Source organism: Carlito syrichta, unplaced genomic scaffold (assembly GCF_000164805.1).
Source record: "Carlito syrichta isolate Samal-C Ts95f unplaced genomic scaffold, Tarsius_syrichta-2.0.1 Scaffold304007, whole genome shotgun sequence".
NCBI classification, from domain to species: domain Eukaryota; kingdom Metazoa; phylum Chordata; class Mammalia; order Primates; family Tarsiidae; genus Carlito; species Carlito syrichta.
The window spans coordinates 170345-197786 of record NW_007248103.1 but is presented as its reverse complement, the minus strand read 5'-3'; the positions used below and the strand labels follow the sequence as shown (position 1 = coordinate 197786).

The window sequence follows — 27442 nt, the reverse complement described above, 5'->3', positions numbered from 1 at the left end:
AGTTAAACTTACCCTTTGTGCTGTAAATCTTTTCTGTTGTACAAAAAGTTACAGGAAAATATTTTCAGAAGTTTCCTTTTAGTATCGCTGTGGGGCATTGTAAGATAATCTGTCTTACTCAGATGACACTATAGTAAAAAATCAATAGGTTAAGGAAAGGTGATCTCTAAAATGAAGTAGGTGACATGTAGCAGAGAAGAAGTTATTTAAAAAGTGGGATATAGTCCCACTTGTCTATTTTTGCTTTTGCTGCCTGTGCTTTGAGATGACATTTAAGAAATTATTGCCCAGAACAAGGTCATGGAGCTTAGACATAGAAAACTTCTGTTTTTTTTTCTAGTAGTTATATAGTTTAAGTCTTTTGTTTGAGTCTTTAATCCATTTTGAGTTGATTTCTTGTACATGGGATGAGATGTGTCCAGTTTCATTCTTCTGTATGTGGATAGCCAGTTTGCCCAGCACCATTTATTAAAGAGACAGAACTTTCCCCATTATGTGTTCTTGGCACCTTTGTTGAAAACCAACTGACCTTAAATGCATGGATTTATTTCTGGGCTCTCTATTCCTATTCTATGGGTGGATTTGTCTATTTTTATGCTAGTAACATGCTGTTTGATTATTATACCTTCGAAATATATTTTAAGCCAGGATGTGTGATACCCACAACTTTGTCCTTTTCCCTCAAGATTGCTTTTGCTATTCTGAGTCTTTTGTGGTGCTCTGTGAATTTTAGGATTGTTTTTTACGTTTCTGTACAAAAAAATGCCATTGGGATTTTGGTGGGGATGGTATTGAATATGTAGCCTGTTTTAGGTGGTACAGATATTTTAACAATATTAAGTCTTCCAATCCCTGAACACAAAATAATCATTTCATTTATTTGTGTTTCTTTTGATTTGCTTCATCGTTTTTTAAAGTTTTCAATGTGTAAGTCTTTTACTTTTTCGGTTTAGTTTGTTCCTAAATATTTTATTTTTTGTGTGTGGCTACTGTAAATGGAATTGTTTTCTTAATTTCCTTTTTGAATGTTTGTTGTTAAGTGTGTAGAAATGCAACTAATTTTTGTATTTGGAGTATATTCTAAAACTTTACTGAATTTGCTTATTAGTTCTAATAGTTTTTTGTATGCAAAGATTTTAGTTTTCTACATATACAATCATGTTATCTGCAAACAAATTTTTTCCTTCATAGATTTTTACTTCTTAGTTTCCAAACTGAATGTCTTTTTTTTTTTTTAATTTTTATTTTTTGCCTAATTGTCCTGGCTAGAACTTTCAGTACTATGCTAAATAGAAATAGTCTGGACACAGTGAATCATACCTGTTATCCCAGCACTTTGGGGGCCTGAGGTGGGAAGATTGCTTGAGGCCAGGAGTTTGAGACCAGCCCGGACAACATAGCTAGATCCTATTGCTTAAAAAAGTGATGAAAGTGGGCCTCCTTGTCTAGTTCCTGATCCTTGGAGAGAAGCTCTCAGATTGTCAATGTTGATGCCTCAGGAAAAACTCCCGAGTGGTTTTTTCCACTGCTCTTACACCACCACAACAGCAGTCATTAACCTGGAAGACTTTTGTGGCCAAATGTATGGGTTTTTTCCCCCACACACATACCAGCTGGGTGTCCTCCTATTCAATTATGACACTATCTACCTGGAGACAGTGTCAGATCCCACAGGGTAAGGGCTTGTTCTCCAAAACTGATGCTTCCTCAGACACTGGTTGAAAGTCTGGGCCTCTGGAGCTTCTGATCAACTGGCTTCAAGTTAGGCTTTCCATAACCTCCTTTTTGGGTTCAATTTGCTGGAGCAGCAAATAAAATGCAGGGAAACACCTACTTATATTTACTGGTTTATAATAAAGGACATTATGAAGGATACAGATGAAGAGATATGTAGGGCGAAGTATTAGAGAAGAGGCATGGAAGTTCCATGCCTCTCTGGGTATGCTACCCACTAGGAAGATTCATGTGTTCAGATCAGGAAGCTTTACAAAATCAGTCCTCTTGGGTTTTTAAATTTTTATTTTTATTTCTTGAGTCAGGGCCTCATTCTGTTGCCCAGGATGGAGTGCAGTGGCATGATCATGGCTCACCACAGCCTTGACCTCCTGGACTCAGGCAATCCTTCTGCCTTGGCTTCCTGAGTAGCTGGGACTATAGGCATGTGCCACAATGCCTAGTTAATTTTTAAAAAATTTCTTTATGGAGACGAGGTCTTGCTATGTGCCCTTGGCTGGTCTCGAACTCCTGGGCTTCAGCAATCCTCCTGCCTTGGCTTCCCAAAATGCTGAAATTACAAGTGTGAGCTACTATGCCTGATCTCCTCCTGAGTTTTTATGAAAGCTTCATGACATCAACACTCCTTTTCTTAGGGTATAGGGCAGGACCCTCTCTAGGGATGTTCCTAAGACCCACAATCAGAAAGACAGGGGAAGATTATAGTCCTCCCTTGGGGCAGACAAATGAACAGAGGACAGGAGGAGGTCAAAGATATTCTGTTTCTTGAGGACTGCTTCTGAGCCTTAACACACTCAACATTACAAAAAAAAGACTTAACAAGGGCCATAAGAGTTGTCAGTCAGGAACTATGAGAGAAAACCAATATATATCATAACACCACAGTTGAGAATAATGTTATCTGTGAGCTTGTTATATATGGCGTTTGTTATGTTGAGGTACATTTATACCTAGTTTGTTAAACATTTTTATTATGAAAGGAGTTTTGAATTTTGTCAGATCCTTTCTGTGCACCTATTGAGATGATCACGTGACTTTTATTCTTTCTGTTACGATTGTGGGTATCACATTTATTAATTTATTTGCATATTAACCATCCTTGCCTTCCAGGGCTAAATCCCACTTGATTATGGTGAGTAATCCTTTTAGTGTGCTGTTGAATTCAGTTTGCTTTTATGTGTGTGTGTGTGTATATATATATACACACACACACACATATATATATAAACATATTTTTTATTTTTTGTGGTGTACGGTTAAGTGTTAGGTATACAAATATAGTTTGCTTATATTTTGCTGAGAATATTTTCATCCATGTTCAACAGGGCTATAGGCTTGCAATTTTCTTTTCTTGCAGTGTTTTTGTCTGGCTTTTGGCATATGCATGATGCCAGCCTCACAGCATTAGCTTGGAAGTGCTTTCTCCTCTTCTTCACAGCAAAGAAAATAATCAGTAGAATAAAAAGACAACTATAGAATGGGAAAAAAGATTTGATAACCATATATCCAATAAGGAGTTAATCCCTAGCATATATAAATAGTTCTTATTCAGTATTAGAAAAATAAATGACTTGATTAAAAATTGGGTAAAGTACTCAAATAGCTATTTCTCCAAAGAAGACATACAATGACCATGAAAAGATGAACATCATCAATTGTCAGATAAATTCAAATCAAAGCTATTATAAGATATCACCTTCCAGCTACTAGAAAGCCTGCTATTTAAAAAAATGATAACCAAAGATAACAGGTATTGGGGAGGATGTAGAGAAATTGAAACTCTTTGTGCATTTTTGGTGGGATTGTAAAAAATGGGAAAGTCACTATAGAAAACAGTATGGAGGTTCTTCAAAAAATAAAAAATAGAACTACCATATCATCCAACAATTCCACTTTTGGGTACATACCCAAAGAAAGTTAAATCACAATCTGAAAGAGACATCTGTAACCATGTTCATTGCAGTATTATTCACTAACCAAAATATGGAGACAGTCCAAGTACTCATTGGTAGATGAATGAATAAAGGAAACATGGTATATACGTACAGTGGAATCATTACTCAGCCTTAAAAAGGAAGAAAATCTCACCATTTGCAACAACATGAATTAACCTGGAAGAATATGCTAAATAAAATAAGCCACATACAGAAAGACAAATACCGCATGACCTCACGTATATACAATTTAAAAAACCAAACACATAGGAAAAGAGAATTCAATAGTTGTTGCTGGGTATTGTGAATGGAGGAGTGTGGAGTTGCTGAATGAGTATTACGTTTCAGTTACGCCAAATGAATAAATGTCAGAGATCTGCTGTGCAACATAGTGCCTGGAGTTAATTATATGGTATCGTGCACCTCAAAAATTTGTCAGGAGGATAGATCTCACGTTCAGTATTTACCAAGAAAACAAACAAACAACCCCCCAACAGAAACCCAAACCAAAGGGACACAAGTAAACTTGGGGAAGTGATGGATATGTCTGTCACCTTGACCATGGTGATGGTATCATGGGTGTTTGCATATGCCCAGACTCATGCAATTATATACCTTGAGTATGTGCAATTCTCTGTATATTAATTCTATCTCATGAAGGCTATTAAAAAACTAGAATGGAGATCTGTGCCATTGTAATTGGAGCAATAAAAGGAAGTGTGATCTGATACTGCAGAATTCTGGGATATAACGTAATATTCACATCTCCATCTTATGAATGAACAAACTGATGCTTATGCATGAGTAAATTTTTGTTCAAGGCCACACAGCTAAAAAGTGCCACAATCAGGATGTTAACTTAGGCACACCAGACCTGAATTATTTCCATACTCTTGAACTCTATGCCACAATCTCCAGAAATATGGCTACCTTCTCTGGATTAGCAACATCCTCTTTGCCCAACAGTCTTATAGCTACTCATGCCCTCAAAACTCTTTAATCTTGTGCTGTTCAATATGATATGAAATGTTTTAGCTACATGTGACCATGAGCACTTGAAATGTGGCTTGTATGAGCAGAAATGTGCTGTCAGTGTAGTATACATAGGAGATTTCAAATATTTAGTCCCACAAAAGAATGTAAAATATCTCATAAATAATTTTTATATTGATTACGTGTTGATATGATGTTTTGAACATGTTGCCTCAAGTAAAATATATTGTTAAAATTAATTTCACTTGTTTTCTGTTTCTTCACATTCCATATTGGATATGGGCCTGTCCCCCAAAATATATGAGAAAGAAAATATATCTGATGCTTTCCTTCTTGTTGCTCCAGGGAAAACATACTATAGGAGAACCATAAATACTTGTAATGGAGTCCTACTCCAGGCCATCCATGGGCCAAACTCGATGCTGCAGTCAGCATTCATTATGCTTACTTTCTCCTGGGCATCCAAACTTAAAATTCCATCCCTCCCTTGCTCTATCTCCTCTGTGAGGCTCCTATGAGAATGATAATATTGCATAAACTATAGATGCTTAACCAGTATTTATTGGATACACAGAGCACAGTTTTATGTCTCATTTTATAGATAGTGAAATAGAGAGGAACTTGATGTTCTAAGGAAAGACCCGCTTTTTTTGTTCATTTGTTTCCTCCAGCTCCAGTGATGGTGTTGGCAGTGTCTATGGTGGAGGTGGTGTTGATGGTGGGAAGGCAATGGTAGGCTTCCTGTCACTCTTGGTAGAAGTAGTAGTGTATGTGGTATATCATGGTGCTAGTGGTGGTGATGACAAAACTGGTATTAGCAAAAGAGCTGGCAATTTTGATTTTGGGGAGAACAGGTAAAATATATTTTGTTTGTATCACAGCACTAGACTTCTTGGCAACTTTTAGCATTTTTTAAGTGTCTTCATTAGGCATGCGGGGTATTTTATGTTGCAGGTAGCTTTTTTTTTAATCAATGGAACCATTTTTGGTCCAATACAGCATTATTTATTCTTCCATTTATGTACCTTTTTTTCATCCACATTGCAGTGGTTCTTGCATCTCCCAAACCCTTTAAACACCTCTTCAAGTCAAAAAAATCTGGACAAAGAAAAGAGGAGTTCATTGGGCCAAGGTTCAAACTGCCGGTGATGTTAAAACCTCTGGAAGGAGATTAATAGAGTAAGAGGGAACTTATTAATACTAAGTTTTAAGTCAAGTGTGTAGGTATGTTGATAGAGGCACCTGGGCAGGCCAAGGGAGTCTCCATACACCTTTCAAATCCAAAAGTAAATCTCCCATTTAGTCTCCATTCCTTGAGTACATTAAGAAGTTAAGGATACATGGAGGAAAGAACAGGGTGCACAATTGTTTGCTTTTGTGCTAAAATTTTAGATCACCAACTTAGCATCTTAGATACTTGCGGGGCATCACAATCCCATTCCCATGACCTTAAAAAACATCAGTGAGAGCAAGGTCTGCCATAAAACTAACCCAGTGAAGAACTTCAAAAGAAAATCAATGGGATTTTTCAGAAGTGCTCTCTTCTTGCCAAACCCAGTAGCCGTGACTTCTTTCTTCTTGATGTTGGCTAGACTTGTGACTCCTGGAGCATGGAGTTCTATCGCTTTCAGCTTCTTTGAGTACTCTGTTCCCAGAAGTCTTATCATTATCACAGTCTTAACCTCATCTCCATCAAAATAACTCCCATATTACTGAAGATAGTTCTAAATTCACTGCTCAGCTTTGTACTTCATCTTTGTCAGCTGAGTGATTTTTTCATCCTGATAAATCAGGAAAACTTTTCTCCCTTACCCATATAAGTAATTAAAATGATTTTTAATAAATGGGAAGAGATTCATGTAGCATCAAATAATTTTCAAGCCATGCTCATATACATCTCCATATCATTTTCTCACCATGCACAAAACAGAACAATTCTTGTACTGAAGACAACTGCATTGATTAACCTCATTACACTCATGTGGAATTTGAAGTTCAAAGTGATTAGTAACTTTGCCCAAGACAAAACAGCCATACTTACAGTATTACTCTTCTCCTAGGGTTCCACAATAAAAACATGAGAAACATCTTTGATTCTTTCACTCTCTCTGCCCTGACCTGTTGCTAATAATTCCAGATATCTGGATGATTTTTGATTTCTAAAACAAATCTCACTCTTTTTCTTTTCCCAAAACAGTAGCCAATCCTCTGGTCCAGCATTTTGCTATGATGAATTCCTGTATATCCCTATGGTAGTTTGGGGGTTTTCAGGAAGACAAAAAGTAAGAGAAAAATCTGAAAAAGTTGAGATGGAGAACATAGCCCTGTTTACTGGACCCTAAGAGGAGTTTTTTTGGAACATGAAGGTGAGGACTGCTTACTTCCTATACCAAAGTACAAACTGATAGGAACCTTTGCTTTAAGAGGTGGTTCAAGTGAGAAAGAGAGCTAAAATGACTTAGATCTGGGCTGACTTTCAGATGATAGCAATGCTCAGGGTGGGAAGGCAACATCATATGCTGGATAGTTTCTGAGTTCCCTACTTTCCTTGTAGCTCCATGAACGTTTCCACTGGATGCCATCTGGAGCTGGGCCTATAGGAATTCACTGGGGAGATGCACAACTGAGGCAAGAGGTAAGCTCTTTGGCCACCTCTTTGAGCATCTCATCTTTGAGCAGCTCTGTTTCCATTGTCATAGACAGTTAAATCCTTAGTTCCTTGCACCAACCCTTTTTAAACCCAGGATGCCACATTCGCTGTGTTCACTTGGTACTGTAGTAGGAGGCTGGCAAAGACAGGAAAAAGGAGCTTCATGGTTGGGCGCCAGAGAGGAAGCCTTGGATCTGGGTTTGTACCTTGAGCTCCAGCCTTTATTGGCCTCTTCATGGCCTTAGGTCATTAGCAGTGAAGTGCAGCTAAAGCAGATTTGTGTACTGATCACAGTAGCTGTGATTTTCTCTGATTCTATTTGATACCACCCTTTCTTGAACACCACTATGCAACAAATTCTCTGCTCTTGATCCTGGGGGAAAACATGAGATATATAAGGTAGAAAAGAAAGAGCAAACCCTTTGTGCCTCTCCTGAATTTTGGGCAGGGCAAGAATTATATGTGTATTTGAATCACTATTTCCCAGCCCAGTTATTCTAAGGTTGGCACTAATTGCGTGAGAATCAGAAGAGTTAGGGAAGAATAGAGACTCTGTCTTGTTTGTGCTGGTGTCTCTAGTGGCCAGCATGGGTCCTGGATCAACATAAGAACTCAATATATGCTTGTCCAGCAAGTTTGTGGGAGGCAATTCTTGGCATAACTTTAACTTTTGAGTTTACAGTGATTCCCACATCTTCTAGAAGCAGTTTTATAGTGTGCTGTACTGATTGCTTGGGAATAGCTGGTTGGTCCAGGGACAACAGTAGAACCAAGCTCACCATTCAGATTCTTCCCCCTGCTAATTGGGATCTTTTTCTTAGAAACTCAGGTATGGAAGGTCATTGGCTTTAAATGTCCTGAATCGGTCAAGTCCCAAGAACTCTGGTTCCTCTGTTTCTTGAAGTTCAAGTTTCCTAGTATTTCATGAGCTATTGTAGTGTCTTTCCAACAGTTACCCCTGTTTTGTTTTAAATTATACTTTTATTCACTTATTTTTAATAAAAGCAGTTCCCAGTTATAAACTCTCAACTTAGGCAATAATTGAATACAAATAATAGTGCTAAGGCATATTTACTTACCTTGACATCAAGAGATGAAATTAACAGTCTTGTGGGCCAGTTAGTCCTGAATATCACATTTTCTTTGGCCTTTGGTATCTCAAGATGCATTAAAATAAAATTATTCACGTCATCATGTCTTGTTAGTCCAAAAGCAATAATAGCATTGAGAGTGTCAGTAAGAAGAGAGACACAGTTATTATAGAACAAAAGTTTAAGTTAATAAAAAATTGGAAAGTTATAAAATTAGATATGTTGAATGTGTATATGGGATGAATCCTTCAACAGTATAGAATAATTCTGTAAAAAAACAAAGCATGCACACATGGAAGGTGTTGCACCCTTGTATAACAGTTAGAAAAGGATACCCACTAGCTATTTTCAACATAAATATTTTAATACCCAGAGTTAGGTGCTTATAAAACCCTCCAGAATCTGTCTCTAGGATTAGTCTCCCAGAATGACTTCCAGAACAATTACAGCAAACTGACCCACCAGAGAATCTGCTAGTTCTTTCATTATCAGGAAGGTAGGGGATCAGGAGCCCACGATTGGACTCAAGCGCATGCCATGTTAGCTATAATATAAGAACAAGGATTTTTTTCAACCCTTTTATTTTTTTATTTCCGAGAATATAATACAACATTATATTTGCAAGTTTATAAAGCAAGTTTCAGTACATCTCTAAGAGTAGGTATCATTTAGCTCATATTCCTGGACCGCAGTGCAATTGAGTTAAACATCAACTATATCATATATCTTTTTTTTTCTCTCTGAATTTTTTTCTTTTAATTATTTTTCTTTTAAAGATGTGGGGTACAATTCAGGGTTAGATATACAAATGCTCATTATGCAGGTACCCTTGTTGATGAGGTGTGCCCATCCCCAGGCAGGTTCCCGCTACTGCCAATCCCGCTTCCCTGTCCCCCTCCTGACAGTTTCCTGCTACTGCCAATTAAGAACAAGGATATTTTGTTGCTGCTACTACAGCTGTCTCTTGAAGCCCATAAAGTCAGAGACCAGACATTTAGAATGTGGCAGAAAAACTCAAATAATTTTAAAGACTTAATTTCTCTAACAATTTAGGTCTGTGAGATTTTCAATTTCTTCTTGAGTGATATTAAGTAATTGTTTATTTCTTCTAAATTTAATTTTTTTTCCCAGTCAAGGTCTCACTCTGTTGCCTGAGTAAGATTGAGGTGGCAGGATCACAACTGACTGCAACCTCAATCTTCTGTGCTCAGATTATCCTTCTGCCTCAGCCTCCTAAGTAGCTGGGACTACAGGCATGTGCCACCATGCCCAGATAATTTTTTGTAGAGATGAGGTTTCACTAAATTGCCTAGGTTGGTCTCGAACTCCCGGGCTCAAGCGATTCTTCCGCTTTGGCCTCCCAAAGTGCTGGGATTATGGGTGTGAGCCACTGCTCCCAGTCTAAATTTAATTTTTGACATAAAGTTGCTCATAATTTTTTTGATCTCTTTATGATCTATAGAGTTGGAGTGATAGTCACATATTTTATTCCTCATATAATATGTTTTCTATTTTTTTCTTGGTTATTCTTATAAGGAATTAATTTATTGGTCTTTCCAAAATCAACTTTTGGTTTTGTTGATTCTCTCTATTGTTTGATTTTTATTTAATTAAAATAAAAATTATTATTAAAATAAAAAATTAATTATTTTCTGCTCTCAGTTTTATCTTCCTTTCATTTTATTCCTTTCATTTTTTTCTAACATTATTTGGTGTTATCTCATGAATTGTCCTTTTTCACAACAAGTTTGCTTCCAGAGCACAGGTGTCGTGAAAACCACCCCTAAAGGCCAAAATGGAAAAGGGAAAGACGAACATCAACATTGTCGTCATTGGTCATGTAGATTCAGACAAGACCACCACTACTGACCACCTGATCTACAAATCTGGCAGCATTGACAAAAGAACCATTGAAAAATTTGAGAGGAGCCTGCTGAGATGGGAAAGGGATATTCCATGTATGCTTAAGTCTTGAATCAATTGAAGTCTGAGCATGAACTTGGTACCACCAATGATATGTCCCTGTGGAAATTTGAGATCAGCAAGTACTGTGTCATATCAGTGATGCCCTAGGACAGAGAAAATTCATCAAAAACATGATTACAGGCACATCTCAGGCTGACTGTGCTGTCCTAGTTGTTGTTGCTGGTGTTAGTGAGTTTGAGGCTGGCATCTCCAAACCTCAATGGGCAGACCTGTGAGCATGCCCTCCTGGCTTACACTGGATGAGAAACAACTAATTGTTGGTGTCAACAAAAGGATTCCACTGAACCACCCTACAATCAGAAGAGATATGAAGAAATTGTTAAGGAAGTCAGCACTTGCTTTAAGAAAATTGGCTACAACTCCAACACAGTAGCATTTGTGCCAATTTCTGGTTGGAATGTGCTAATTTCTGACGACATGCTGGAGCCAAGTGCTAACATGCCTTACTTCAAGGGATGGAAAGTCACCTGTAAAGACAGTAATGCCAGTGGAACTGTGCTGCCTAAGCACTGGACTGCATCCTGCCACCAACTTGTCCAATTGTTAAGCCCTTGCATCTGCCTTTCTAGGATGTCTGCAAGATTGGTGGTATTGGTATTGTCCCTGAGGGCCAAGTGGAGACTGGCATTCTCAAACCTGGCATGGTGGTCACCTTTGCTCCAGTCAACATTACAACTGAAGTAAAAGTCTGTTGAAATGCACCATGAAGTTTTGAGTGAAGCTCTTCCTGGGGACCACATGGGCTTCAATGTTAAGAATGTCTGTCTCCACAGAATGGGGAAAAAAAATTTGCCAATTGCATATTTGACAAAGGCCTGACATCCAGGATCTACAAGAAACTCAAATGTGCCAAAAGGAAAAAAAACAGACATCCCTATTAAAAAGTGGGCAAAATATATGAATAGACACTTTTCAAAAGAAGACATAGACATACAAGCAGTTAACAGATACATGAAAAAATGCTCAACTTCACTAATCATCAAAGAAATGCAAATTAAAACCACACTGAGCTACCATCTAACTTCAGTCAGGATGGCCATCGTCAATAACTCAAAAAACAACAGATGCTAGAGAGGATGCAGGGAAAAGGGAACACTTCTATACTGTTGGTGGGAGTGCAACCTAGTATAACCTCTGTGGAAAACAGTGTGGCAATTCCTAAAAAATCTAAAAATCTATCTTCCATATGACCCAGCAATCCCACTTCCGGTAATATACCCAGAGAAACTCAAATCATTTTATTAAAAAGATACCTGCACATGCATGTTTATTGCAGCACTATTCACAATAGCAAAAACATGGAACCAACCATGCTGCCTATCAAAACTGGACTGGATTAATAAAATATGGTACATATATACAATGGAATACTATGCACTCATAAAGAAGGACAAGCATATGAATTTCACAGCAACTTGGATGGATTTAGAGTCTATAATACTCAGTGATCTATCACAGAAACAAACAGAGTATCGCATGTTCTCACTCATTAGTGAACCCTGAACATTTATCATAATACTGTAAGAAAGGGATTGACAGTAGCTGAAAACTGCAGGGGTGAGGAGGGCACTTCACATCAACAAGGGACATGATCTACAACCTGGTGAAGTGGTGACCCAAGGGAGACCCAAAGTTTACCTGTAAGATGACCACTTACCTACCTAATCCTGAATTTTACCTCACATCTTTTAAATAATAATAATAATAAAAGGAATGTGTCTGTCAAAGATGTTCACCATGGCAACGTTACTGGTGACAGTAAAAATGATCCACCAGTGGAAGCAGCAGACTTCACAGCTCAGGTGATTATCCTGAATCACTCAGGCCAAATCAGTGCTGGCTATGCTCCTGGATTGTCACATGGCTCACATTGCATGCAAGTTTGCTGAGTTGAAGGAAGATTGTATTTGTCTGTGTAGTTACCATTTCCAGTGAGTTTTATGCCTTCAAATGATTTCTTGTTGTTTGTTAATGTTCTTTTCTTTCAGATTGGAAAAACTTACTGTAGCATTTCTTGTAAGACAGGTTTGGTGTTGACAAAATACCCAGCTTTTGTTTGTCTGGAAAAGTCTATTTCACTTTCATGTTTGAAGGATAATTTTGCTGGATATAATACTCTAGGTTGCAAGTTTTTTGCCTACAGCACTTTGAATGTCATCCCATTCCTTTCTGGCCTGTAAAGTTGCTGCTGCTGGATGTATTTGGTCTTCTTTATGTTATTTGTTTCATTTCTCTTGGCACTTTTAGAATTCCTTTTTTATCCTTGACCTTTAAAAAAATTATTGCATTAGCTTTAGGGGGTACAAATAGTTTTTGGTTACATGGATGCATTTTATAGTGGTGAAGAAGTCTGGGCTTACGGTACTCACCACCCCTAAGTGTGCTTATTGTACCCAATAGGCAAGTTTTCATCCCTCCACTCCTTCCTATCTTCCCCCTTCTGATTCTCCAATGTCCATTATACCATTCTGTATGCCTTTGCAGATCCTTAGTTCCCCACATATAAGTGAGACAGTGTGATGTTTGCTTTTCCGTTCCTGTTAGTTCACTTAGGATGATGTTCTATGATTCCATCAAAGTTGTAGCAAAAGACATTATTTTATTCATTTTTAATGGCTGAATAGTATTTCATGGCATATATACTACACTTTCATTATCCACTGATCCAATTGATGGGTATTTAGTTTTATTTCACAACTTTGCATTTGTGAATTGTGGTGTGATAAACATATGAATGCAAGTGTCTTTTTTGTATAACAACCTCTCTTCCCTTGGTTAGATATCTAGTAGTGGGATTGCTGGATCAAACTGTGGATCTACTTTTAGTTCTTTGAGAAATTTCCATACTATACTGACTTCCATTGAGTTTGTACTAATTTGCACTCCCACCAATAGTGTATACGTTTCACTGCACTTGTGCCAACATCTGTTGTTTTTTGATTTTTTAAAATAATGACCATTCTGACTGGTGTAAGGTGGTATTACATCATGTTTTTAATTTGCATTTCCCTGATAATTAGTGATTTTGAGCAATTTTTCAAATGTTTGTTGACCATTTGTATGTCTTCTTTTGAGAGGTGTCTCTTCATGTCAATTGTCCACTTTTTAATGGAGTCATTTGCTTTTTTTCTTGCTGATTTGTTTGTGTTTTTTTGTAGATTCTGAATATTAGTCCTTTGTCAGATATATAGTTTACAAATATCTTCTCCCATTCTTTAGGTTGCCTGTTTACTCTGTTGACTATTTCTGCTGTGCAGAAGCTTTTTAGTTTAATTGCCTCACTTATTTATTTTTGCTTGTGTTGCATTTTCTTTTGGGGGTATTAACCATAAATTTTTTGCCTAGGCCAATGTCCAGAAGAGTTTTCCTAGGTTATTTCTCTAGGATTTTTATGATTTCAGGACTGATATTTAGGTGTTTAATCCATCTTGAGTTAATTTTTGCATATGGTGAGAAAAAAGGGATCAAGCTTTATTTTTCTGCATGTAGATTCCAATTTCCCCAGGACCATTTGTTGAATAGGATGTTCTTTCCCTAATGTATGTTTTTGTCGACTTTGTCAAAGATCAGGTGGTGTAAGTATTTGGGTTTGTTTCTGGATTATCTATTCCGTTACATTGGTCCACATGTCTGCTCTTGTACCAGTACCATGCTGTTTTGGTTATTTATAGCCTTGTAGTATAATTTGAAGCAAAGTAATGTGATTTCTGCCGCTCTGTTCTTTTTGATTAGAAGTGTTTTGGCTATTGAGGATCTTTTTTGGCTCCATATGAATTTTAGGACTTTTTTTTTTTGTAGATAGGTATTTTAATTAATTATTTATTTTTTTAAACATATTTTTTATTTTAAAATTGTGGGGTACAGTTAAGGGTTAGGTATACAAATATGCATCGTTCAGGCACCCTTGTTGACAAGGGGTGCCCCCTGTCCCAGAAAGATATTGACTACTGTTAATCCTACCTCCCTTCCCCTCCCTGCACCCCCCATAGTTTCCCACCACTGTCAATCCTTTTCTTACAGTATTACAATAGATGTTTAAGGACCACTTATGAGTGAGAACATGTGATACTCAGATCTTTGTTTCTGTGAGAATACCCATCAAATTACCAGCAATATTTTTCTCAGAACTAGGACTGTTTTTTTCTAATTCTGTGAAAAATGGCATTGGTAGTCTGATAGGAATTGCATTGAATCTGTCAATTATTTTAAGTTATATGATCATTTTAACAACGTTGTTTCTTCAAATTCATGAACATGATATGCTTTCCCATTTGTTTTGTGTCTTCTACAATTACTTTTAACAGTGTTTTGCAGTTCTCCTTGTAGAGCTCTTTCACCTCCTTGATTAAATATATTTTTAAATATTTTGGCTTTTTGGCTGCTATTGTAAATGGATTTGAGTTCTTGATTTGATTCTCAGTTTTGTCATTATTGGTATATAGCAATGTTACTGATTTTTGTGGGTTGATTTTGTATCCTGAGACTTTACTGGATTCATTTATCATGTGCAGGAATCTTTTGGAGGAGTCTTTAGGATTTTCTAGGTATAAGATCATATCATTGAGATACAGAGATAGTTTGATTTTTTATTTTCTAGTCTGGATATGCTTTATTTCTTTCTCTTGTCTGATTGCTTTGGCTAGGATTTCCAGTACCATATTGCATAGGAGTGGTGGAAGTGGGAATCCTTGCCTTGTTCCTGTTCTGAGGGAGAATGCATTCAACTTTCTCTGTTCAGGATGACATTTGCTGTGGATTTGTCATATATGGCTTTTATTATTTTGAGGAATGTTCCACCTATGCCTATTTTGTTGAGAGTTTTTATCATAAAGGGATGCTGAATTTTATCAAATAGTTTTTCTGTGTCTATTGAAATGATCATATGATTTTTGTTTTTTATTTTATATGGTGGATTATGTTTATTGACTTGTATATGTTGAACCACCCTTGCATTACTGGGATAAAACATGCTTGATGGGTTATTTATTTATTTATTTTTCGAGTCTCACTCTTTGTTGCCCAGGCTGGAGTGCAGTGGCATGCTCATGGCCACCACAGCCTTGACCTGCTGGGTTCTGTTGATCTTTTTGCCTCAGCTTTCCAAATAGCTGGAACTACAGATGCATACCACCATGCTCAGCTAGTTTTTGTGATTTATTGTAGAGATGAGGTCTCACCAAGTTGCTCGGGCTGGTCTTGAACACCTGGGCTCAAGCAATTCTCTCAAATCAGCCTTCCAAATTGCTGGGATTACAGGCTGAGCCACCAAGCCCTGGATTATTATTTTGATGTACTGTTGAATTTGGTTTGCTAGTATTTTGTTGAGAATTCTTGTATCTATGATCATCAGGAATATTGGTCTTTCTTTTTTTGTTGTGTCTTTTCCTGGATTTGGTGTTAGAATGATACTGGCTTTGTAGAATGCATTAGGGAGAATTCTCTCCTTTTCAATCTTTTGGAATAGCTTCAGTAAATTGGTACCAATTCTTCTTTGAAATTGTGGTAAAATTTGGGTGTCAGTCAATCAGGTCCTGGGACTTTTTTTTTGTTGTTGGGAGACTTCTGATTACTTTTTAGTCTTGCTACTTGTTATTGGTCTGTTCAGGGTTTCTGTTTCTTCTTGATTCAAGATTGGGGTGGGGTTGTATGTTCCCAAGAATTTATCCATTTCTTCTAGATTGTTTAGTTTGTTTGCACAGAGATATTCATAACATTCCTAGATGATCTTTTGTATTTCTAGTATCAACTGTCATGTCTCCATTTTCACTTCTGATCAAACTTATTTGAATCTTATCTCTTAATTAATCTATTGGAGGGTCTATCAATTTTTTTTCCAAAAAACTAACTTTATGTTTCATTGACGCTTTGTATTGAGTTTTTGGTTTCAATTTTGTTTAGCCCTGTTCTGATTTTTGTTAATTTTTTTCTTCTGATAGCTTTGGGTTTGGTTTGTTCATGTTTTGCTAGTTCCTTGAGGTGTGACATTAGGTTGTCAATATGTAATCTCTCAGTCTTTTAATGTAGGCTTTAACCATGTAAGCTTTCTTCTGAGCACAACTTTGTGTCCCAGAGGTTCTGATAACTTTTGTCACTGTTGTCATTAATTTCAAGGAATTTTCACACTTTCATCTTGATTTCATTGTTGATCCAAAAATCATCCAGGAACAGATTGTTTAATTTCCATCCATTTGTTGTTTTTGAGAGTTCTTCTTAGAGTTAATTTTTAATTTATTCCACTGTGGTCTTAGGAACTGCTTGAGTTGATTTAGATATTTTTGAATTTATTGAGATTTGATTTGTGGCCTAGCATATGGTCTGTCTTGGAGAAATATTGGTTTCAATATTTAGAACTCCTTTTGAGTATTGCTTACCGAGCTGATTTAGTGGTGACAAACTCCCTCATCATTTGCTTGTCTGGAAAGACTTTATTTCTCCTTCATTTATGAAACTTACTTTTATGGGATACAAAATTCTTGGCTGACTGTTATCCTGTTTGAGGAAATTGAAGATAGGATCCCAATCCTTCTGACTTGCAAGGTTCCTGCTGAGAAGTCTGCTGTTAGTCTGATGCATATTCCTTTGTAAGTTTTTAAAAAATTCTTCTGTCTCACAACTCTTAGAACTCTTTCCTTCACATTAACTTTGCATAACCTGATGACTGTATACCTTGGGGATGAACTTTCTGCAATGATTCTTCCAGGGGTTCTTTTGGTTTTTTGTATCTGACTGTTTAAATCTCTGGCAAGGCTGGGGATCTTTTCCTCAATTAGATTTTACAAACCTGCTGCTTTCTCTTCCACCTATATTTCTTAGGTTTGGATGTTTTACATAATTCCACATTTCTTGTAGACTTTGCTTCATTCTTTTGATTCTTTTTTCTTTATTGTTGTCTGAGAGAGTTGATTTGAAAAACTTTTCTTCAAGTTCTGAGATTCTTTCTTCTATTTGTTAAAACTGCATTTTGTATTTCCCTAAATGAGTCTTTCATTTTCAGAAGTTCAGTTTGATTTTTTAAAAAGTGTCTATTTCTTTGAAGAATTTTTCATTCATGCCCTAAATAGTTTTTTTTTTTTAATTTCCTTTATGTTGGGGTTCAACTTTCTCCTGGATCTCACTGAGCAATTTTATAATCAACCTTTGGAATTTTATGTCTGGAATTTCAAAGATTTAATTTTGGTTAGGGTTCATTGCTGAAGGATTAGTGTAGTCTTTTGACAGTGTTGAGAAACTGTTTTTTCATATTGCCAGAATTATTTTTCTGACTCCTTCTCATTTGGGCAGACTATTTCTTCTTATCTGAGGTTGGCAGAGGGCTGAAGTAGACACTGTAGAGTTCCTTTGGTTATATGCAATCTTGGTGTGGTGAGTTTCTCAACTGCCAACTTTAGCAGTGCTGTGTTGGGTAACTGCAAAGGCTCAAGGCATTCTGAGTGGCTGGGGTAGCTTGAATAATGGTATTAGCTGCAGTCTGGAATCAGACTTTCCCCAAAGCTGAGGTATTATATCAGATATATTGGGCTGTGCCAGTTGACATCTGGCCAGGAGGTGGCAGTTGCAAGAGAGAACCAGCTGTGTTGGTCTTGTGGGCTTTATTCTTGGCCTGTGTTTCTCCAAGGACAAGATATGATGAGCAGGGCTGTGAGGACTACTCAAGTTCCCTATTTGTTTTGAAACTTTGAGTGGAGTGCAGGGGAAAGTGCTCAAGCTGCCCACCTGTGTGCATGATTTGGATTGGAAAGGCATTCCTGGCTATTGGGGTAATGCTTCAATGTTGTGGAAAGGATGCACAAAAGAGTTTACATGGAGAGTGAAGGTTTGCTAGGTCAATGAATTCCTATCCAAGTTTCCCAACTTAGCCTCTGGCAGTCTACCTGCCCCAGCCCAGCCAGGAATTGTCTGCCACAGTAGAACTTGCCTTTGGGGCAAATGAAAGCATCAGTTCTTACTGTTCCTTCCTAAACCAGCTAGAAAGCAGCTGTCAGCAAGGATTGACTTTCTTGGAAATAGCAACTGGAGATGCTCAGTGCTTTCTTTCCTGCACTGTTTCACATGGGTTTCAGCAAAACATGACTGTGGGTAAAGCAGTTTTCTGTGAGGGGCTGAAGTCTTATGAAGCTCAGGGGGTTTTTAGAGTCTGTGGCAGGAGCACAGAATTCCTCTCATTCACCTTTCCTGCTGTGTCTGGAGGCTATTCATGGTTTGTGTAGTGATTCAGGTGAGTCTGTCTAGTTCCAATCCAGGCTGGTCAATTTTTTTTCTTTGTACTCTGTGGATTTTGTTGCTTCTGTGGTGAGTCATGGGGTATGCTCCTGGTCTCATTCCTTTCTGAATTCTGAGGCACTCTCTATACATTGGTTGACTCCATGGGAGAAACTCACTCTAACTGCTTCTTATTAGCCATCTTAATTCTATCTTCTATCTTTGACATTTGAGAGTTTGGTTATTGTATGTTTTGAGGTAGTCTTATTTAGGTTGAATCTGCTTGACTTTCATGTACCTGGATGGTCACCTCTGTCTCTAGGTTTGGAAGGTTGCTGTTATTATTTCTTTGAATAAACTTTCTGCCTTGATTGCTCTCTGTACATCCTCTTTGAGGCCAATAATTCTTATATTTGTTTTTTTTTTTTTTGAGGCTATTTTCTAGATCTTGTCAGGGTGCTTTATTCTTCTTTACTCTTTTTTATCCTCTGTGTATAGTCTGTCTTCAAGCTGATTAATTTTTCTTCTGCTTGAGTAATTCTTTCGTTAAAAGTCATACATTTTTCAGGTGGTCAATTGAATTTTTCAGTTCCAGAATTTCTGCTTGATTTTTTTATTAACGCAATCTCTTTGTGAATTCTGAATTCCTTCTCTGTGTTATTTTGAAGCTCATTGATCATCTTCAAAAATAACTTCTTTGAATTATCTTCTGAAAGGTCAATTCTGCTTGATTTTTTATTAGCTCAATCTCTTTGTGAATTCTGAATTCCTTCTCTGCGCTATTTTGAAGCTCATTGAGCTTCTTCAAAATAGCTTCTTGAATTACTTTCTGAAAGGTCACATATCTCTATCATCTGAGATTGGTCATTTGTTTATATGTCTGGCAGTGAGCTAGAGGCCTTATTGTCTCTGTGAGCCAGAACATCTACATATGACCTCTTTATGTGGCCTGAGCTTCCTTCTAACATGGTGACTGGAGACAGAGAGGGCCAATCAGGAGTTGTTCTGCCTTGGAAGTCACTTGCAATCTCCTCTACTGATTAATCAGGGTGGTTACAAAGGTCTTCTTAGGTTCAAGGAGGGGGAACATTGTCCTTACTTCTTGTTGGAAGAATGTCAACTATGTTTTATAAGAAGAGACTGGTAACAAATATTGTCAGTTATTTTCTTTGAAATAACACCTTCACTTTGTTAATTGTTGATAAAATGTCTGCCAAATATCTAAGCCTGAATAAGCATACTTTTTAAATCATTCTTTCAAGCAAAAATGATGTTTCATAAAAAAGTTAAAAACCCAAATAATTGCTTAAGTGATTTTTCTGAAGTCAACCATCATAACTTATTATGCTGTGTCATATCTTGTTATACTTTTCATTTTATCACATAGAAAATTAGTATTAAAAAGGTAAATTGAGGCACATTAGATATTTTTAAAGAGTTTGCTTGAGCAAGCAGCAATTCATGAATTAGGCAGCTCCAAACCAGAAGTGGTTTGGGGTCTTTACTGAAGAAGTGGTAAGAAACAGGTTTTCATAGAGTGAATGTGAAATTTGATCAATTGTAGTCATAAAGTTGTCTTTTTGATCTATCCTGCTAGAAACTACCTACTTATATAATTATGAGTTTGTTGGTTACTTTTGATTGGTTGAGCTTAAATTCTATTTTTCTTTAACATAGGCATTTGCAAAAATATCTCAAGTGAAGTTTTGCTTATATTTGTAAATCAAGCAAAGTTATGATCATTTAAGAGGCCTAACTGACTTTGTCTGTGCAGGGATTCTTCAGGCCTGATTTTCACTTTAATCTACTTAATATTAGACAGATATTTACTCAAAGGATTTAATGCAATTAATAATTTTTCTACTTTATCAATAATAGTCTCAAGTAAAAGTGACCTTTCAAAATTTGAGTGGTTGTTAATGAAGAACCCAAATTTTAGTTAAAGATTTGTGCCCCTGCTTTGATTTGTGTTAAGGCACTAGCTATTTCACCACCATTATGTTGCATCAGCAAAGTGGATGTCAATCATGCAAAAAGGCAAAAGATGATTGTTATGAAAGTTATGTATTAGTTATAAAAACAATATTGTAATGAAAATAGTTTTGACTTTGCAGACTTCTTGGAAGGGTTTTGGGGTTGCTTTGGTATATGCAGACCACACTTTGACTATTGGATGAACACATTTAACTGATATCTTTTTTTTTTTGAGTTGGGGTTTCACTCTGTCACCCAGACTAGAGTGCAGTGTCATGATCACAACTTTACCACAGCTTTGATCCCCGGGGCTTGGGCAATCCCTTTGCCTCAGCCTCCCAAATAGCTGGGACTGTAAGCACACACCACCATGCTTGGCTAATTTTTAGTTTTTTTTTTGTAGAGAGGAGGTTGTGCTATATTCCTCAGGCTGGTCTCAAACTCCTGGGCTCAAGTAATCCTCTTGCCTTAGCATCTCAAAGTGCTGGGATTATAGGCATGAGCCACTGTGAGTAGCCTAACTGATAGATCTCTTGAGAGAATTATATAGGAGCTGAAAGTAACGACCAAAATTACGTTTTAGTTTTGATTTTTTTGAGTTGGTATCTCACTCTGTCACCCAAGCTGGAGTGCAGTAATCACGGTTCACTGCAGCTTTGATTTCCTGGGCTCAGATAATTCTTTGACTTCAGCCTCCCAAATAGCTGGGACTACAAGCATGTGCCACCATGCCTGGCTAATTTTTAGATTTTTTGTAGAGATGAGGTATCACGCTGTTGCCCACACCAGTCCTGAGCTCCTGGGCTAAAGCAATCCTCTCACCTCGGCCTCCCAAAGTACTGTGGTTACAGGTGTGAGCCACCATGCCTGACCAGTATGACATTTTAGAGTGATCACTCTAACAGAAACATAGAGGATGCATCTGAGGGTCCATAAGACTGGTAGTGGAGCTGAAGAGAATGAAAGAGATTTGAGTTAAGAATATTCAAAATGATTGTGTGTAGTGTGTGAGAGAGGGATCACAGAAGTGCTGTTCAGTCTGTCTTTCATAAGGTCTTTTCCATTTCTTCTCACAAGCAAACGCCTACTCGCCTTGCAAGTCTCTGCTTAATTGCAGCTTCCAAGGAAAGTCTCTGTAGAACCCTGGGCTACTGTTGATCCGTTTGTTTTACATTTCTATTATTTTATTCCTTCATAAGATATTTACTGAGCATCTATTATGTTCCCAAAACCCTCTTAGGGGCTGGTAATTTAATAATTGATGCCACAGCAAGTCCCTGCTATTATGAAGATTATATTTAAGTGGGTTAAAATAATGAGGAAGACCATATTGTTCTGGTCCTTCTGTTGAATGAGGTACACAGGGAAGCAATTAGCTGCTGCTGTGGGCTCTGTGAAGATTGACAGTCATGGATTCAAATGCCACTTATCAGCACAGTTATGTAATTTTCTCCAGCATTGCTCATAAGCCTGGCTTTATTTGCAGAGAAGGCAAACAGTAAAAGGTGGACTTTCACACAGGTAGTTGTAGAAGAATAATGGTGTTTGGAATTTAAGGATATTGACAAGGGAGTACTTGATGTGATGAATCATAGAGTTGAGGCTGATTAGAAAAAAGTGAAGGAGGAAGAGTCTGACTGATACATGGAATACATGAATGTATTTGAGTCAAGGGAGTAGAGGTCTTGAAGAGTTCAAGAGAAGGTGTTCCATTATAACAAGATAAAGGAGCTGAAAAGACGTGCAGGTGTGATCACTGAAGGTAGTGTGTGGATTTCAGAGTTCATGTGTGGAGTAGTCACCAGTGATGACATGGACAAGGGTGTGGCCATGGGATAGGGAGTGGAACAGCAGGCAAATTATTGACATTAAAGAGGAAAAATAACTAAGAATTTGTAAAATTAGGTAGTTTTTCTATTTGGATGCTAAAGTCACCAATAATAAAATCAGGAACTAGAGTAGATACATTCTAAACCAAGTGCCTAAGTCCTCAATGAATGAGGGATTGTTAGTGGAATTTAACAGTGAAGATGGTTGAAGAGACATTAAAAAGAGTTAACTTGAGTCTCAAATAGCTGGGGATTCTATGCTAGAGAACTAATGCTTTGAAAGCAACATTGGGGAGGGAGGAAGATACTATACCCCTTTTGGTCTTGTGTCATGCAAAGTGGGAAAATAAACATCATCACACTGAGAATACTGAGTTGAAGGTATATCCATGAAGGATATCCCATGAGGGATAACTAGGATTAATTTAAGAAAGGGAGAAATGAGAAAGTTAGATGAGGACATTTTGGTTGTACAGGATTTGGTTACTTTCCAGTGGGATTTCAAGAAGGGGCAGTGGGAAAGTTTGGGAGGGAGAAAGGCAGTGGGAGATTGGTTTTTAGTGGGTCATAAGATATTCATACAGATCTGTTCTAGCTCTCCCCAAGAGGATAATAATTGTGATAACTCCCTGCTAAAAAGTTCACTCAGATAGCTTCCCTTCTGTCTGTAGTGCTTAGAAAGACTCAGTCTTGTCAAGGCCATGGGAATGTACCCCTTCTGCGGAGGTCCAGCCTCCACAGAGCAGGGCCTGAGGTCGGGGGAGGGAATGAGAAAGAAAGACAAGAGACAGCGGGATTGGGCGGTCTCTCCCCTCAACAGGTGAGAGAGCCTGTTTATTATTTAGCATGCTTCTTATATAGGGCAAAACTAGGACAAAGCTGTACAAGGGATTATTGTAAAAACAAGCAGTATCAGCTTCTGGGCCAGGCATCCGGGCCAGGTGTGATTGATGTCATGTCACTTTGCTTTATTATAAAGTAACAAATCAAGGTCAGGGGAGCTGAGTGAACCACAGTCGAATTATGTTGTTACTCGAAGGTGAGCTGTTCCACATTTATCTTTTTGTACCTAGGGCATTACTGTAGCTAAGACTTTATCTGTACTATGTGTACCCGGATGTGTGGGCATCTAAGACACTGCCTCACGTAGCAGGCTGCATTCCTCACAGCTCACCTCTGGCTGGGATGCAGAGTTTCCAAGCCAGACCTTGCCTATGAGCTTGGGATACTCAAGGCCCACTACGTTTTACGTAGCAGGCTGCATCCCTCACTTGCCTTTGGCTAGAATGCAGAGCTTCCAGGCGAGATCGTTGCCTACAAGCCTGGGGTACTCAGGGCCTGCTACAGTGGCAGTGCTTGTCTGATCCCCTGATGAGGGAGTATAGGCTTGGTTCCTTGAACACAAGCCAAGAACACAAGGACCTTGTCAGCTTATGCTCTGGTCTCCTTCATTCTTCCTCTCTCCTTGTACAGTTCCACCGAGTCTCTTTATTTCCACAGGTTGATAGACACAATGCATTGATCTTTCCTACCTCTTCTGCAGTTGACTAATGTTAAAGAATGCCCAACAGCTTTTCTCAACTGAGTTTTTGTAAAATGATTATACCCTAATACCCAAACACATCCATTGTGTTTGGATTAGCTTGTCTTCTAAGCATCTAGAATTTATTTGTCATGTACCATCTTTGGGTGAATTGAGAAAATGGTCACCTAAATTATTTTCTATGTTTTGTGGTTTTTAGATAAGGAACATCATTTAGGAAAGTCCCCTACGACACTGCTTCATCAAGTCTAAAAAGAAGTTCCAGTCTACAGGTGGCAACCTACAAGATGTGATTAAGGGTGAGATTTAACATTCATAAATTGTCAGACTTGCTCCCAACTATCACTATCCAACCATAGCTTTGTTTCTTTGGAGAAGAAGAAAGACATATTTAATCACTAGAGGTTTTATATAGCAGTGAAAATAACTGGGGAGGGAAGGAAAATAACAGGATTTTGGATTCTGGTCGAATGGATTCAATTTAGCTTACCTGCTGATGCATTGATGAGACATTTCCTATATTCTGAGTCTGAGTTTCATAATATAAAAATTGCTGGTGATGCCCACAGCGTTGTGAGCCTTAAGTGTGATAACTCAAGTGGAAGGACTAAGCACACGGTAGGTGCCCATAGTACACTTGTTCATTTTCGCTTGGTGCTTCCTTTCCTTCCTCCTTTGTTCCATTCCTTTCTTCTGTCCCTATTGCTAGAGTCTTAGTGGGGTTATTGTCCCCTGAAATAAAAGAATAGTGTATGAAGTTGCAAAGAATAAAATAATTGTCCTGGGAAATGTAGGTTAAAGGACTAGATGATAAAAGTCTCCAAGGAGGAGGGCTTAGCAGCAAAGTCAGCTTCAGGGTGATTTCTGTGATCAAGGTAGCCTACAATGGAAAGTACAACAAACTCTTCAAGAGTCTCTAGTAATCTTTCTGGCAGAAGCTGAACAGGTATTGAAAACTCCTTGTACCTGTGACTTATCTTTTCCAGTCCTACTAGAGGACCTTTGCCTCAGGCACAGAGTGAATTGCAGTCACTACTGTCCGTTTACTTCTGTCGTGGTCCAGAGTGCAAAACTTTAGAGGACCTCCTAATCTCTTCAGCTCAGATAGTGCAGCATGCCTTAGGCATGTTACTGAGAATGTGAATGGCTAATTGTAGGGTGGGGGCAAAGAATATGCTCTGCACTTCCCAGAAGAGAAAATGGTGTGTGTAAGTGTCAGAGATAAGGTAGATTAATTTATGCTTACTAGCAGCATACACAGTGGAATACAAGTAATAGTTCTATTTGTCTTAGGACAGTGACCAATAAACTTTTGCATTGCTACATCAAATACAAAGGTAGCATAACATTTTAGTACAATATAATATACATTAATACTTTAATTGGGTAATCCACAATTTGTCAAAGCCCTGATTGATGCTTGAATTACTTGTGTACAAAATGTCTCTTCTTGTTGAATCTTTGGGTATATCCAATAGAGACTGCTGTGTTTTCTTTTTTGATGGTTGCTATTTGTGCAATAACAGAGAGTTTTTACTCTTATACAGATGGTCCCCAACTTATGACGGTTTGACATGATTTTTCAACATTACGATGGTGCAGAAGCTATATGCATTCAGTAGAAACTATGCTTGGAGTATACATAAAACTGTTCCGATTTTCACTTTTAGTACAATATTCAATAAATTACACGAGCTATTCAAGATTTTTTTTTTTCCAAAATAGGTTTATGTTAGATGATTTTTCCCAACTGTAGTCTAAGTGTAGCTGTTTACGGTAGAGAGGCTAAGCTATGATGTATTAAATGTATTTTCAATTGACAATATTCTCAGCTTATTTATTGGGATATAGGTCCATCATAAGTTGAGGAACATTGTTTTAACTTTTGGTGTCTATGACATTCTACGACAGACATTTGACTCTTTTAGCTATCCAGCACCTTTCAATGCCCTCCCTATGTTTCAGAATTCTACACCGGTGGCAGAGATGACCAACTTTCCTTTTGAATGCATGATTCCCTTCCATAGTTCATAATTATCACTGGGAAGTGGTTAGTGGCTTCCCCTTCCCTTTCACCTGTGTAGTCATGTGATTTGTTCTTGCCAATGGAATGTGAAGAGAAGTGATGGATGTCACTTTTGGGATTAGGCTTTTAAAAATGAGATGTGATTTCCTTATGTTTTCATACAGTTGTACCAAAAGTCTGAAATTCATGGATTCATTTATGAGATAAATAGAAGGCAGGTATATGAAGTTTTTAAATGATCAGGATTAAGGTCCCCTTACAGAAGGAAATGTGCATCCAGGTAGATTGGCTTACTGATGTTTGTGATGGTGGCCTCTACAAGTGAGGTTCTGGCAATGTCTTTCTGCACCACAGTTAATGTGAACCCAGTCTCTGTGCTGCTGCACATAGTTCTTCTTGTTAAAATAGGTGAACAAAGGCTATTGTCCTTGGTAATAGATTGTCATGATGTACTTTACAGGAATATAATGGTTTACAATAATCTAACTTCACATTGAGTAGTAGCACATGAGTGTTCTGCTAGTGAGCAATCTCCAGAAGAGTCACAAGATATTTTATTGGCCTACTCATCACTATTTCTTGTAGGGCGAGTCTCAGTCCTCTATTTACTACAGATCAAAGTGTTATGGACAGTGTGTTCAACAGTTACATTCTTAGTTGTGCACCTCTAAGTTGTTAGTTTAATTTTTATATTAAAATCCTATAAAACTTTACAGTTTTAAAACCAAAATAAATTATATGTAAAATTATTTAAAAATCTGGTTGCTAAGGTACAAGATTTGTGGTGGGAGGGGGGGCAGAGAAGAGACTTATTAAGGGCCCAGTGGGAGGTGACAAAGGATGAACCGAAGAAAAGACAGTGTTGATGGGCATGTGTGTAGAGGTCTTAGGGTTGCCAGAAGAGGGAAGAGCTAAGGGTGAAAGTTCTGGGTATCTGGTTCAGTCACCAGTGTTCATGTGGAGACACTACCCAATCACTCCCCAATGATCTCTGGCACCTGAAATTGTAGGGTGGGCGTCTCCTAAAGGACTGAGAAAGAACTTGCATCCTTAGGGCTAAACTGAACTCACAGCTCAGAATGCGAAACGTTGGTGGATATCTAGTTCAGCAACTACATGTTACAATTGGGAAAAGTGAAGCCAAATAAAGGAAAATAATTTATCAGAGGGTTATCTTTCAGAGTAGTGAATTTCATCACTTAAGGAACTAGAGAAACTGATTCCTTCATATGTGAAGCCTGTCTCATCCCCCTCTCCTGAAAAAAACTCTTAACTTTTAGGTTAAGAGTTTGTTGAATAGATGCCTATACATCTTTTCAAACCTTTAGAAAAATAAATAGTACATTTAAAAATTATTATGGTATCATTTATATACAATAAACTTGACATTTTAGGTGTACAGGTTGATTAATATTGGTAAACATATACAGTGCTGTAAGCACCACCACAGTTAAGATTTAGAGCAGTTTTTCATCATAAAAAT

The 27442-nt window shown here is 37.7% G+C and overlaps 1 pseudogene; it reads left to right on the top strand.

Annotated features, from left to right (window-relative positions):
• The first annotated feature begins 10197 nt into the window (after nt 1–10197).
• On the top strand, nt 10198–25011 carry LOC103261791 (annotated as a pseudogene).
• The last annotated feature ends 2431 nt before the right edge of the window (nt 25012–27442 follow it).